General features: G+C 47.1%; 1 protein-coding gene across 1 annotated transcript in view; it reads left to right on the forward strand.

Annotated features, from left to right (window-relative positions):
- Positions 1–1,524: 1,524 nt before the first annotated feature.
- The window catches only part of Lamb3 (laminin, beta 3), a 55,469-nt gene continuing 42,370 nt past the window's right edge, over positions 1,525–14,623 (forward strand). Inside the window, exon 1 of the mRNA XM_005404541.2 lies at positions 1,525–1,636. The gene's annotated coding sequence lies outside the window, so the exon portion shown is untranslated. The remainder of the gene's footprint in view (positions 1,637–14,623) is intronic.

The raw sequence follows: 14,623 nt of genomic DNA on the forward strand, positions 1-14,623 counted from the left end.
CTCCGCAGAGTTCTTCCAGACGGACACTCGCAATTGGCACCGAGTCCCCGCCCCGCGCCCGTTTATATCTTTTGTCCGAGACCCGCCTCCTCGCCCGCGCCCGCCCGCGCTGCCTGAGCCAGGGGAGGGGGGAGAGGAAAGGGGAAGTGGGGGAGAGGGAGAGAGGGAGGGGCGGGGAGCCTGGCCGGCACCTGGCGGGGTGGCCTCGCCGCGCACGTCCGGAACCCGAGGGCGAGCGGTGACGGTGGGGGCCCACTCCGGGCGCGTGCAGGGCCGGGTCCTTGTCCACCGCCTTAGCGGTGTCAGGATGCGCAGTTTCACTAGTCCGCGGCAGCTTGAGAAAGGCTCCTTCCGAGGGAATCTGGGGGTTTGCCTAGGAGAAATATTTCATTTTAATTGAGAAAGGAGTATTACCGTCCCAGTGTGCGGCAGTCTTCCGGAAGGGAGAGGAGCTGGGTAATGAACAAGAGAACAGAACTCCAAGCAGCGGATGAAGTATTTCTTTCCTGCCTGATTGTTTTTAAAATTCAGAGGTGCATGCTTTGCTGGAGTCAGCTAATAGAGAGCTCTTCTTTGAAAGTGCCCCTTATGAGCACACGAGTAGGGGGGTGTGCTGGTCTCTGGACTTGCAAAGTGTGTCCATAGGCACTTCTGTGTGTGTCAGGGGACAGCCATCAAATCCTCACTGTCTCCTCGCCCACTTGCCCAGGGAAGTTGGGCTGGGAGGCAAGCCTGGAAAGGAAATATTTCGGTAATTCTTTGCCACTTTCCTGGGTTTGACTTCCCGGTGCCTGCCCAGAAGCAGTGTAGGATATGGTGTGCATTTGTGCATGTGCGAGCCTGTGTGTGTGTGTGTGTGTGTGTGTGTGTGTGTGTGTGTGTGTAGCAGTTTAGATAAGAAGCCGAGGAGGGGTACTGGAAGCATGAGGATGCAGAGTTGATTTAGGATTAAACATAACCCCCTGGAAGGCTCTAATTCCCTTTGGTTCTTGATAAACCGGTTATCAAAGTAGGGGAAAGGAGAGACAAGCAGGCCAAAGGGCTTGAAGCAGCGCGGGGGAGAAGGAGAGGCAAGGGCAGGGGCAGGAGCAGGGGCAGGAAGGGGAAACCAGACAGGCCAGAAAGTCAGAAAGGTCAGTGGTGCGGCAGCCTTCTCCATCCAGCTGGCTGGGGCCCTAGGGGAAAGGGCCGCCTTTCTTGGGGGCTGAGGTCACTTCCCAGACAGTGCAGTCCAAAATGGCAGCCTGGCAACTGTCCTCCGCCTGCGCTGTTAGTCGTTCAGGGAAGGATTTGAGGGTGGACATTGGTCAAGGCTACTTAACTAGTTAAGAGTCTGCGTTTCAGTCTGTACTGTAGAAGTCTGGGTGACCAGCGGGCAAGTGGAGATTGTTCTTGGACAGCTGTGTTTCCTGCCTATTATTCTTTTAACCTTGCCAGGCAGAAAAGGAAGCACGTTTTAATTTCAGTGTTGACATTTTCTTTGAATCTTCCTTATCATTTCAGAGCACTCTTTAAAAACTGGAGAAGATGACAGGTGTGTGCCCAGAATCTTTGAGTGTCCCATACATGGCAACCTCCAGAAGAGCAGATGATGTCTCCCCTGACCTGGGACTTTTGCTTGATTTCCGCCCTGAAGGTGAGTCAGCCCAGCCTCAGACCCCAAACTCTGACATTGGCTGGGCATTTCCTGTGTTTCTGTAACTCATGAATGCAAACTGTACATCCGCCACGGGTAGCAGGCTGTAATTTACATGGGGTTCCCCTTTCCTGTGGCTGGCTGTGTCAGCTCCCTGCTCCCCTTCTTTGATAACCTGACTCTGACTCCCAGCCCCCACCAACTGGCTGTGCCAGTGGCAGAGGGGCCAGCAGCACCATCACCTGAGGTCCCGGGTAGGCTTGGTGCTGGTGGTGTGGGTGGTGTGGGGCAGAGTGGGAGGTCACAGGAGTAAAAGGCCAAGGAATTCAGGGTCAGTTCATGCTCAGGAATTTCTGAGCACAGCTCTTCTGGATGAGGATGAGAACCCAGTTTCTGGGGGCCTGGGGTTAGATAAGGCTTGGGAACTGAGTGGGTACATTGGGTAACATCACCCTTAGAGAATGAAAGCCCTGAGTTGCATCATGCGGGTCAGACAGAGCCACAGTGACCAACCATCGTGGTTTCTTTGGGGTTGAGGGGTGTTCTGAGATGCAGGGCTTACAGTATGAAAACAGAGATAGTTCTGAGCAGCGTGGAACAGTTAGTCCCCTACATGCATCAGTCCATCTTGTTGCTGACAGTGCAGTGCCACAGACGGGGTATGTTATAAAGATATGGGGTTTATTTTGGCTTATGGGTCTAGAGCTACAAGGGCAAGGGGCCACATCTAGTGATGGCCTTATGGCATAGTCCTGATATAGGTACAGAATATCACATGGCAAGACAGAGGAGAACATGTGTGTATGTCTCTTCTGTTCTCTTCCTCGTCTTTTTTTTTTTTTTTTTGTCTTTTTGAGACAAGGTCTTGCTATGCAGTTCAGGCTGGCCTTGAGCTCACAACGATGCTCCTGCCTCAGCCTCCCAAGTGCTGGGATTATAAGCGTGTGCCACTATACCCAGCTTCTATCCTCTTCTTATCAAGCCATTGGATTCAATCATGGGGGCTTTTTCTAACCCTAGTCACCTACTTTGTGTAATCCTAATCATCTCCCAAAGGCCTCACCTCTAGCCGCAGTATTTGTGTTAGGTTATACCCTTAACATCTTAGCCCTTTGCTACCTCACACAGGGATTAAATCACGACACACTTGAGCCACATTCAAACCACAGCAGTACCCTCACGTTTGTTTCACGTGTCATTCTTGCCTTTTCTAGGGATGCTGAAGGGACTCGTGTTAAATTTTCTTCCCTAAAACTTTCTCCTGTACATTAAAACACCCACATCCATCTGCAGAGGGAAAGGTCACAGAGGGACATTACATGGTCTGAGTACCAAAGTACCAAAGAGGAAGAGCTGTCCCTGCCCTGGCCTTGGGTCTGGAAGATACAGGGAGAGGGGTCTTTCGGCTGGTTTGTTGTGTGCAGTCTCAGTTATTAATATTATTATTTTGTTACCAGACACTCCCTGCCCACAGAAAGTCAGTGCTGCCCTGGGGAATCCTGAGGGCTGGAGGGGAGGGATCTTTGTTGGAAATAGGATCAAACTATTTGTATATTTTCCACCCCACTGTAGAATTATTTCTCAGTTCTTGAGTTACTTTCATTTCATATATATTGGTTTTCGAGAGAAAGCATCTTGTTGCTTGAATATTGATGGAGATTTTGAGAGGAGGGTGTCCCAGAGCTCCAGCCCGCAATGGATAATTTAGAGTTTGAACAGTTCTCTGTCGGTGTGGATACCCTGCTGTTATCTCAAGCTGGACACACTTCACACAAGACTTCTTTATTTTCTGTGCTCTGTACTCTTTCAAACTAAGCGCCCTTCCAGGTATCTTTCTTTCTATTAGTGCCATCCCCATTAGACTGGCTCTTTGGGCTTGAAATATTGCATCAGCTTCTTGGCGAGGTCTTCCTGGACTGCTCTGCCCCATCAGCAATCCCCAGTGTCCTGCTTTACTGATCTGTACAGATCAGTACTTGAGTTTACACTGATAGAATTATTGGTTTTGTTTTGCACTGTCTCTCATGCCCTGTGGAGGGTAAATTTCACAAAGGCTGGCACTTTGTTTTGCTCTTTGCTGTATGCCCAGTGCCTAGTATAATCCTTAGCACATAGTAGGTCCTTACTAGGTAACCATGGGATTAGTGAATGGCCTCCCCAAGACCTGTGATGCCTGGCAGTGGTGAGGGTGGGGGAGATTATGTTTATTATGCTCATATACTTTCAGGCTTTTAGTGGGTACTCAAAAAGCTTTGGACTTGTTGTGGGAGACAACCACACCAGCACGGTGTTTTGCTATTAGCATTTACCTCTAAACAACAACCACAAAGGAATCTTCCCAAAATTTCACTTTTAGAATTGTTACCTGCCTGTCCAAAGCTTGAGGTGATTTCTGGCTGCCTACAGGATGAAGTCCTATGCTTCTCTTATAAGAACCCTTTGCCCCACGCAGGGCCTTCTTCTCAGACCATTCTCGCTGCTGTGGAGAACAGTGCTCAGTAATGCCCCCTGCACACTTTCACTTTCTTCCTGCCTGGAACACTGTCCTCTTTTCATTCTGTCTTCCTTCTTTCTTTGAGACCAATTGGAGTTTACATGCTCCAGGAAGCCTCCACTTTCTGTGCCAGCACACCTTGATCCCTCTTTTCTGTGAATTCCACTGCCTGTGTGGTTCCTGCTGCACAGGCCGGCACTGGACTGTGCCCCGATTTACACAGCTGGCCCATTGTTTCTTGTGGGCTTGCTTCATCTCTGTCAGACATGGAATTTTGTTATTTTTCATGGTGGCAGCATGTAATAGGGGTCTAGTCAGCATTGGTTACATTGACCTGAAAGTCCTGCTGGCACGGAGATTGCAAAATGCTCAGTGAAGACCCCCTTGGGAGGTTATTTTAGGCATAGTAGCCTGTCCTTGGCTCAGAGCCTGGGGGCTAAAATTGCCCAACCCCTGACACCTTGGCTTAATTCCCTCAACTGTGGCCTCTTCACCTTTCACTTCCATTTCCAACTTTGTCTAGTGCAGCAGTCACTGGCTCACTCTGGGGCACCCGTGCAGCCTGAGCATGGGACAGATCACTGAGCAACAGAGTCTCCATAGACATTAGCTTTTGTCCCTCACGGCTTCTGGTCAAGCAAAGCTCCCAGCTTCATGGGCAGGCAGGCTGTACTGGGACATGTGCACTGCCGTGCTGGTGTGGTTAGAATACCTAACCTTGGTGCCTACAGCCCTTCTGAATGCAGCAGTATGCTTTAGTGTGAACCAGGGCAAGAAACTTCCTTTAAGCTTGAGTGTTAGTTGGACCTAAGATTACAGGGCTCTGGAGTAACTTGAGTTTATTCAAGTCTTGACCGCTCCACTCGCTAGAGTATGAACTTGACTTCTCTGGCCTCTATTTCCTCGTCTGTAAAATGAGAGTGATAATAATGCCTATTAAATGGGATCTGGTGAAGGCAGAATGAGCTAGAAGCCTATCATGGGCTTTAGTGATATCTGGCACAAGCAAAGCAATCAATACATGCTAGGCATTGTTATTCATTTATCTTTGCTTCCTGCTACATGTACACAATCCCCACCTTTTCTATCGTCCCAGGACATGTCTACTTCCTAGGTGACTTTGAGACACATCCAGAAGGGCCCAGGAACATCTCAGGAGGCCATCCATGTATCTGAAACTTTGTTAAGTGTAGTTATGAAAAGGATAGTGCCCTTGGCCTGAAGAAGCTTGTAGTCAAATAAAGGACAAAGACATGGAACTATGTTATTAGAATGTTAGGATTAGGATAAGCACAGCAATAGGGATAGACGACAAGTTAAAAAAAATAGACCAAAATGAGAAATGTATTGATTCAACTTAGGGAGGTAGCCAAATCAGGCCTAACAGTGAGTGACTCCTCAGCAGCTTGGGATGTTAAAGGTTAGACCACGTTCTCTGGGTGACCGTGGAAGGGGGTGGTGCACAGGCTAGGAATGCCTTGGCCAAGAGGGGACTGTATGTGAAGAGGAAGGAGGCACGAGAAAACTCTGCATAGCCAGGAGAAGCAAGGTTGCTGCTATAGTACCAAGAATGGGTTTTTATGAAATCCAGAAAATGAGGAGCCGGACAGTGAGCAATGATTTACATGATGATGGACATATTCATGCTTTAGACATGGCCGCCTCTCCTTTCTTCTAGAAAACGCATGCTTCTGAGCATCTGTGATGCCACAGTCCCTTTGGTTTCCTCCTAAGCTATATCTAGTATCTTTTCCTTTCATCTGCCTCTGTCAGCATTTCCCGGGACTTGGTCCTGGAGCCTCTCCTCTTATTCTTTAGGGCCCCTAAAGAGACTCGGTTACTTGTAAGACTTCTATTTCTGCCTCTACATAGATGATGTGCAAATCTGAGTTATAGACCAGTATCTCTCCTTTTTCTATTGACATTTGGACTTGAATGTTTTACAGATATCAGACTTACTGTGTATAAACCAAATTTCACATTTGTACCCTATAAACTTGTGCTACCAGCTTTCTTAGCCTAAGCAACCCTGAACACCTAGCAGCTCAGCTCTAAAGCTTGAGATCTGTTCTTTCTGCCTCATCTTGGCCCCCATGTGCAAATGATCACCAAGACTTCTCATTCTCCCTGTTAACTAACTATGGATTGTATCTGTTTTCTATCTCCTCTGCTACCTCCAAGTTTGAACCCTGTAATCTACTGGACTCTCAGCATGGCCTCACAGCTGGTCTCTCTGTCAGGACCACTTTGCTCTACTCCACTCCTACCCACTATAGTCTTAAAAATAAAATATAGCCCGAATATGCCTCTTGTTTTTTTCAGTCCTTCAGTGGTTTTTCATGTTGCCCTTTGGATAACGCCCGTATTCCTTGCATGCCGGATACAGCCACCCAGGACCTTGTCTTCATTGTTTTTTCATCTTCATACCCTCGTCCTTAGTCTCTACATGGCACCCATGCTCTTCAGTTCCTATACAACTTCGGATCCTTCCATTTGGAGAACTTCCCCATCTTTCTTCATCTGGAGAACTCTTACTCATCCTCTGAGTGTCACTGTCCTCTCGCTTGCTCAGTGAGACCTTCCCTCCATGGAGGGAGGCTAGCTGTCCTGGTCGCACGTCCCACAGACAGCTCATGTTCTCTTTTTGAACTTCGTTGTCTGTCTTCATTGCAGAGCTGTAAGCTCCATGAGGGCAGGGGCTGTCTCAGTCGTATTCAGCACAGTGATCTCAGAGCTAGTGCAAGGAGTATGGAGTTCACTGAGCTGTTTAATATACAGCTTTCAACTTGTCTTAGAGTGAGTTGGCCATCCTGCAGGCAGGGGGAAGCTGATGGTGTGGCAGCAAGATTGGCATTATAGATAGATCGCTGTGGCCTAGTGGAGGACAGGTAAGAGTGGGGCAGGACTGGGGCAGGGGGTGGGACATTACCAGGGGTGGGAGACTGTGAGGTGCTAGGCTGGGACAGGCAGTAGGGACAGAGGGAGGCGGATTTGAGTGGTAAACCATGTGGATACTCATAGACTTGCACCGCAGAAGGGGAAGGATCTGGAGTGATGCTCAGGTTTGGGGAAGGGAGGAGGAAGAACACATCTGGTGAGGAAACAAATGAGTTTCATTTGGATTTATTGGGTTTGGACTCTGTAAATGGGACATGCAGGCGCAGCTGGTCATCAGTTGTATGTGAATCCTGAATCGAGAGCTATGAAGAAAGTTTGGGTCTGGAGCTGCGGATTGGAGAGGTTTAAATGAGTTAGGGGAGGCTGGGATGTGGGGAATGAGAGGAAACAGCCTGTGAGGGGATGAGGGAAAAGGGTAGAAATCTGGGGAACAAGGAAACACCTACCCTTGCCTGGGACTGGTGGAGAAGTGGAGCAATGGGTCTTCTTTCCTTCGTCAGCTCTCAGAGTAGCTCAGGTCAGGGGTGACTCACTATCTTCCTCCCACATATTCAGAATCTAGGCTGGGAGCCTTCTTCGTATAGAGATCATTTATAATATGATAAGCAGAATTCTCAGATGCCCACCCCAACTTGCCCGATACAATCCCTATAAAGTCTCCAGGTCTTGTGGCAGTGATGGGACAGTCACTCCTGATTGGGTTATGTCATACGGCACAACCGACTTTATGAATGGGAAATGACCCAGATGGCCCTGATCTATCTGATACGCCTGCAGAGGAGCTGGCCGGGCTCTTTCTGGTGAAAAGAGTCAAAGTGTGAAAGGAATTCAGAGAGGCAGAGCTCCTCCCTTGCTGACTTTGAAGATGGAGGGGCAGTGTGGCAAGCACTGTGTGCAGCAATAGAAAAGGAGTGGAACAGCTTGCTAGGAACTCCTGCTGTGAGGACAGGAGAAAATCACCTCAGAATGTGCTGAGGCCTGGGGAGTCTTGCTTTGACTCGATGGCCCCTCTGCCCGGCAGACACCTGGACTCCTTGGCCCGCCTCGGTTTCTTTAGGTTCTCTGAGGTGGCTAAGTCTTGGTCAGCGGTAGCTATCTGCGCTGTGAAAACCTGGGCCCAAGCCATTTACTGCCCAACCAGCTTTCCTGTTTGTTATATGTAAGACTATGCTTCTTAAATGGGCACTTAAACATGATGTATTGCTTACCAAGTCAGTTACTTTTATTACTTCGTAAAGTGTTTTCCCCACGCTTTCTCCCCTCTTTCTCAACTTTTTAAAATAGGAGGAATTTGACAGGCTCTACTCCATATTCCAGCCTCCAAATCTTATATATCAGTATTCCTGTGGTCAACCTTTTCTCACACTTGCAAGGAAGAATTATCCGATTCTTTCTATACAAAGTTGCCTCTCTATGTCATTCTGAATCATTAAGGTTTTGGGAGTCCATAAATAAGTTAAGGTGCTTGTGGGCTGCACGTAAGAAAATCTAATTTAAATGACTTAAAAATAAGAAAAATGTATCATTTCCGAAGATATGGATCCCAGGACTGGTTAATTCAGTGGCTTAACCCTGTCAAGAGTTCAGTTGCTTTCCCTTTTTCCACTAGGAAATCTTGAGCATGGATTGCCACAGCCCAGCTCCCATTGTCCCCAGACAACTGCCACAACTTCAGATGTCATATTCAAGGTGACAGCACCCAACGGCAGAAGACAGGCTGTTCTTTTTTTTTTTTTTATTGGCAAGGAAACATTTCCCATGTTGAATGAAAGAGACCATTGTTTTAGACTGGGTTCCAGCACTGGGCCCCAGTAAACCAGGCTAAAAATCAAAATGGAGTCACTCATTTTAGAGTTGCACATCACTGAGTGGGAAGTGAGCTGCTTAGCTGGCCTTCTGAGAAATCAAGATTAGAGAGATAGTAGCCAAATTTCCCAAATAGGCCAGTTTCAGTTGGCATGATAATGCTATTTTATCTGCTGTAATTCTTTCTCAAAGAAGTGATCAGAAATAACCTGAGGCTAACTTAACAGTTGTTTGCTATTGTCCTGTCTCCTTGCCTTATTAAGAAAGTAACTTTGAGGTAATCAGGCTACTTTGGTTCACTTGTTTCTGCCTTTCTTCAGCCTTTCTCTGTCTGTAAAACCATCCTATTTGCTCAGCCCAATAGAACACTTAGTCTATTTTGTGGAATGAAGTGTTGCCAGATTCCAGAATTAAAATAGAGTCCATTAAGATCTTTAAACAAAATTGTTTTAATTCTGTCTTTTGACACCTAGAATGACTCCAGTGATTCTTAATTAAAATAGAGTCCATTAAGATCTTTAAACTAAGTTGTCTTAATTCTGTCTTTTGACACCTAGAATGTCCCCAGCAATTCTTCTCAATGAACAAAACTGGGTCATGTGCCCATCCTTAAGGCTGCTTATGAAGGAAAGGCTTAACAACACATGCTTGGGCCAGTGACTCTCAAAGATTCTTCCCAAAATCAGCAGCAGTAGCAGCAGCAACAGCAGCAAAACCCAAGGACTTGTTACAAATGCAGCTTATTGGGCTCCACCCTGATCCATTGAATCAGAAATTCTGGATGGAAGGACCAGTGATTGGTGTTTAAAAACATTCTCTATGTGAATCTGATGCATACTTAAGTTTCTGAACCACTGTTACGATATGAACCTTTATGTTCTCATAAAATTCATACATTGAAATCTAATCGCCAATGCAGTGGTATTAATAGGGGAACTTTTGTGAAATGATTAGACTATGGTGAATAGGATACTGCCCAGAGAAAAGAGGCCAGAGAAGCTTATTTGTGCGGACGCAAGCAGATAGCATAATCAGTGACACAGGGAGAGCAAACTCTCACCGGGTACCAAGTCTGATGATGCCTTGATTGTGGATTCTTCAGCCTCTAGAACTGTGATAGATGAGATTCTATTGTTTGCAGCCACCTAGTTTAAGATATTTTGTTATAACAACCCGAACAGACCAGGACAACTGGCATAAGTTAATCAGGATTTGCCTCTGAGCCAGGGATAGAGCAGGTTTCCCAAGGACTTGAAAAATACTTGGGATCTTTTAGCAAGAAGATGATCATGTTAATCTTCTCAGGCTGCCATAATAGTGATATAGACCAGGTAGCACCAAAAGCAGAAATCTATTGTCTTATCATTCTGGAGGCGAGAAGTCCAAGATCAAGGTGCAGGACCATTTGGTGTCTGATGAGGGCTCTCTTCTTGGTTTTCACATAGCTGATTTCTCACTGTGTCCTCACTTAGTGGGAAAGAGAGAGAGAGTGAGAGAGAGAGAGAAAAAGCGAGAGAGAGTGAGAGAGAGCGAGTGAGGGGGGGAGAGAGAGAGAGAGAGAGAGAGAGAGAGAGTGAGAGAAGAGGGGAGAAGAGGGAAGAGAGAGGAGGAAGAGAATCCAAGGAACTTTCCTACATCACTAGGGTTGAGAACCACCCACTCTGCATGACCGGGCCCTGTCTGCTCTTCCCACCCTGACTGGACCCTCACCTTTCTTCCAGGGGGAAAGGGCCAAGCTATTTTCTGCCGTGGGACTTTAGTGCTTGTTCTTCCTCTGCCTGGAACAGCCCTTTCTGGTATAGTCTGGGCCTTGAGCTTTAGTCCTCTTCCCTTCTGATGTAAATAAAAATAATATTAAACTTTAAATAAGTATATAGAGAGGGTCGAATAGAACTCTAGATTTTCTTAAGGTGCATACTTCCTGTCTTTTGTAAGATACTAACAAGAAAAATTTTCAAAAGCAATTTTGGTGACCCATTGTCTGTAATCCTGGCTATTTGGGAAGCTGAGGCAGGAGGATCAACAGTTCTAGGTCAACCTCAGCAATTGGCAAAAACCTGTTTGAAAAAAATAAAAAGGGTTGGGGATGTAGTTCAGTGCTAGCATTTTGCTGGCATGCATAAAGCCATAGGTTCAGTCCCCAGTAAAACACACACACACACACACACACACACACACACACACACACACACACACAGGTTCTCTTTGCTGATACCTTAAATAAATGCTTAGCTAGCCTTGGAAAGTCTAGCCTTAACTGTTTCAGGCTTATCCCAAGTGTCAACTCCTCAGAGAAATTTCTCTCCATCTTTTCTAAAGTGGCACCCCGCATCTTCCTGAGACTCCTAAAATATCATATCCTCCTGTTTTTTAAAAAATGTTCCACAGTATTAAAATCTGTAATGCTCAGGTTTAGGTTTTAATTTTTATTCTTTATCTCCAAGGAGGGGATCTTGTCTCTTTTGTTTGCTGCAGTATCTCCTTTTACATAGCACAACACCTGGTACAAAGAAAGTGCTCAATAAATAGGTTCAGAATGAATGAATGAATGCAGGCCTGTGTATGCCGGAGAGCAGAGAGGATGTTAATCCCAAGGCACAGAGGCTCGTTTGGATGGTCACTCCTCCAAGAGGCTATCTTCAGATATTGGGAGAGCAGCTTCATTCACACAGGGGAGGCCTCCCGAGCAAGGAGGGAGGCTCTGGCTCCAATTACCAAAGGCTCAGGGCCTACGAGGGAGATGGCAGCAGGAATGTGCTATGGAAGTTGGGCAGAGTCTGGGGATAGCGAAAGCTAATATTTTGTTTTTAGGTTGTAATTTCCCTGAATCACTTCTACATTTTCAGTAAACTTTCTTAAATTCAGCAGCTGTGTGTTTTGTTCTTTGGGGACTGGTGGAAAGGCTGGGCTTTGTGCTCTGCATTGACAGCCAAACTAGGCCACAGAGGTTGGGGCCAGGGTGGAGAAATGGGTGTGAGAAAGCTGGAGGTGTGCAAAGGGCAGCAGCAACTGGGACCCATTTGTTTGTGAGAATCCAACCTCAGCGCTCGCTGAAATGGAGAGTGACTCCTGACTGGCTGAAGAAGCTGAGATCATTCTGGTAGCAAAATTAATGAACTATTTGGTAATTATGTGTTAGTGTCTCGGCCCCATGACACAGTGGTCTTATGAACAGAGACTGTGCCTGACTTGTTTACTGCTGTGTGGCTGAGTGCCTGGCATTGGGTGGGCACACGGTGAGTGAATGAATGGTTCTGGGTGTTTTTGTGTTTCTGGGTTAAAAGTCAGAAGGCTGTGCTGACATGTGATGAACTGGAGGAAAGGTCCAGGCCTTGAAGATGAAGACCAGACAGAATCTGGGAGTGGAGGGGTGTCAGGATGTGATAGAGCTGCCGGGAGGAGTCAGACCTTAGCTTTGGGGTCTCCAGAACTACTGGAGGGGTAACAGCCACCATCAAAGGCACAGCAAGACCAGAAAAGGAGCAGATTGGACATGTAGAGGGGCCATAGATGAGAGGAGCTTCCTCTCAATGCTCTTGTCAGTCTTGGGGACACTGTTGGTCCTTGGTTGGTCTGGGCATTCCTAGGCTTCCTTGGCCATGTGAAGGAGTTTCTTAATGTACTGCATTAGGCTTGGTACTCATGGCCAAGGGCTGGGGTGGGCTGGAGATCCCCAGTGGGCCCTAATCATTGGCAGCACAGAGACAGGCAGTGACTGAAGGACCCCCTGCTTTGCAGGTCCCCTGATTCTTCAGGAGAGACAGAGAATCCTTAAAACGTGCCTGCAGATTTTTGCACTGTTAGACCCTCTGTCCGCCTTGCCTTCCCTCTACCAGATCCAAATGTTCCTCTCTCTCCACTTCTTGAATGCTGGGGCTTACAACCTGGAGCCTAGATCCCTAGCCTGACCCAGAAAGCATTTCTGTTCCAAACGTCAAATTAGTGTCAAATTAAGTCCTGATCTTCCCAACCCTACGGTCCAGCGATGGCAGATAGATAAAACTTCAGCATTCAGCTGAAGGCTGCATGGGTTTGGAATCTGCTGGTGCGTGATTCTCATATCCCTTCCAATTCACAGAGGAAAAAGTTTCTTTTTCTGAGTAAGAGAGGGAGTCCAGAGAGGGTGGGGAGAGAGGAGGGGAGGAGGAGGAGGAGGAGGAGGAGGAGAGAGAGAGAGATTGAGAGATTGAGATCTTCATAGTGTCATGTTCCTCAAGCCATATTTGTAATAAGGGTTTCCCTTTCCCCAAGAATCATACTAATAATTTGGTATCTTTCTTGAACACCTACTTAGCATACAAACACTAAGCTGTGCATTCCAAGGATGCCCTTGACCTTGAGGAGTTTACGTTACATGTTTGAGGACAAATCACAAAATACTTGAATGTGAATAAACATAAGCAAATTTGAGATTTCAAGGAAAGGATTTATAAAACAGGATGGAACTGACTGCTGACTGGATTATACGGATGTGTCTGATGCCAGAGTTGGAGAAAATGTTGTAAAAGATGCCTGGATTCATGAATTAGAGTTGATCCTTCTGTAGTATTTTGCTAAGCACGCAGAGGAGCAAGAGGCAGCGTAGACAGGCAGAGCTGAGTGACCCAGCATGAGTGCAGTGATGGGAGCAGAGGGCTGGACTAAAGCCCTGGTGTGAAGGCAGCGGTATGAGTCAGAGGGCAACTTTCACAGCTGCACTCTGAGTACCTGGCTTGGGGCTTTGGACTTCAACCTGGAGATGATGCAGAGTGCATAGGACAAAGTCCATGCCAAATCCAACTCCCAGCAAAGGGAGCACAAGGCAAAACTAGCAAAATGCAGGAACAAACAGTGCAAAGGTACGTGTATCTGTGCATGTGTGTACATGTGCACGTTTTAAAAATGGCACAAATGCAAGATGAGGCAACCTGATTTAGCAGTGTTTGACTTGAGATTGGAGTAGAGAAAGCCCACAAGCTGGCGGTGGTTGGCGGTGGGAGTTGGCCAGGAGAAAGCTCCTGTACAGCAGACCACAGCGCGAGCTGGTCTGCTCTCTCTTCCCCGAGCCACAAGGAGGACCACTTTACTCAGGGCAACTCACTTTCACCAGCACCTTCCAAGTGTGCTCTTGCGGGAGACCCTTCTTCCCATCGGCCAGGTCCATCCAGGTTTCTCTTAGACCCAGAGACAACTTGACTTTCTCAGTCACTGTGCGTCTTCATGAGAGTTACTGCTGGTGAGCAGGGACACTTGTGGAAGTGAACACAGTGTACTGAACAACGACCACAGCGACGGTTTCCAGTGTGCCCAGGACTGAAGAGTTTCCTGGGAGGTGGAACTTTCAGAGCTAAAATGAGTAGAGTCCTCATCAAACCAGGTGTCCCAGAATCTTCTCTTTGAGGACTTACCCCCACTCTGTGTTTTTTTTTAGAGACTGAAGTGGCATACAGTTCTCATCGATAGGCTTAGAAAATCTAGAACATTTCACCATGGCCACTTTTCCTGCCAGTGTCTTTGATGTGTCATAATCTATAAATTATTCCACATGACATTTTCTTTCAGGCAAACAGATTGCCTCAACTTGGGAGGCCAAATGATGTGGTAAAAAGAGGCTTTGGAAGCTTGAGATCTGTCGTTGAACTCTGGTTTTGCCATATGCTGGTTGTGAGAGACAGTACTGCGTTCATTGAGTTCTACTTTGGTTTCCTCTGCGCATGTAGCAGGATTACCTTGGAGCTCTGGGACAGTTCTGGCCAATGGAGCGAAAGCGGAGATGATTGTGTCATTTCAGGGCTGAAGCATGGAATCAT

The sequence above is a fragment of the Chinchilla lanigera genome, unplaced genomic scaffold (assembly GCF_000276665.1).
Source record: "Chinchilla lanigera isolate Chin_1 unplaced genomic scaffold, ChiLan1.0 scaffold00088, whole genome shotgun sequence".
NCBI classification, from domain to species: domain Eukaryota; kingdom Metazoa; phylum Chordata; class Mammalia; order Rodentia; family Chinchillidae; genus Chinchilla; species Chinchilla lanigera.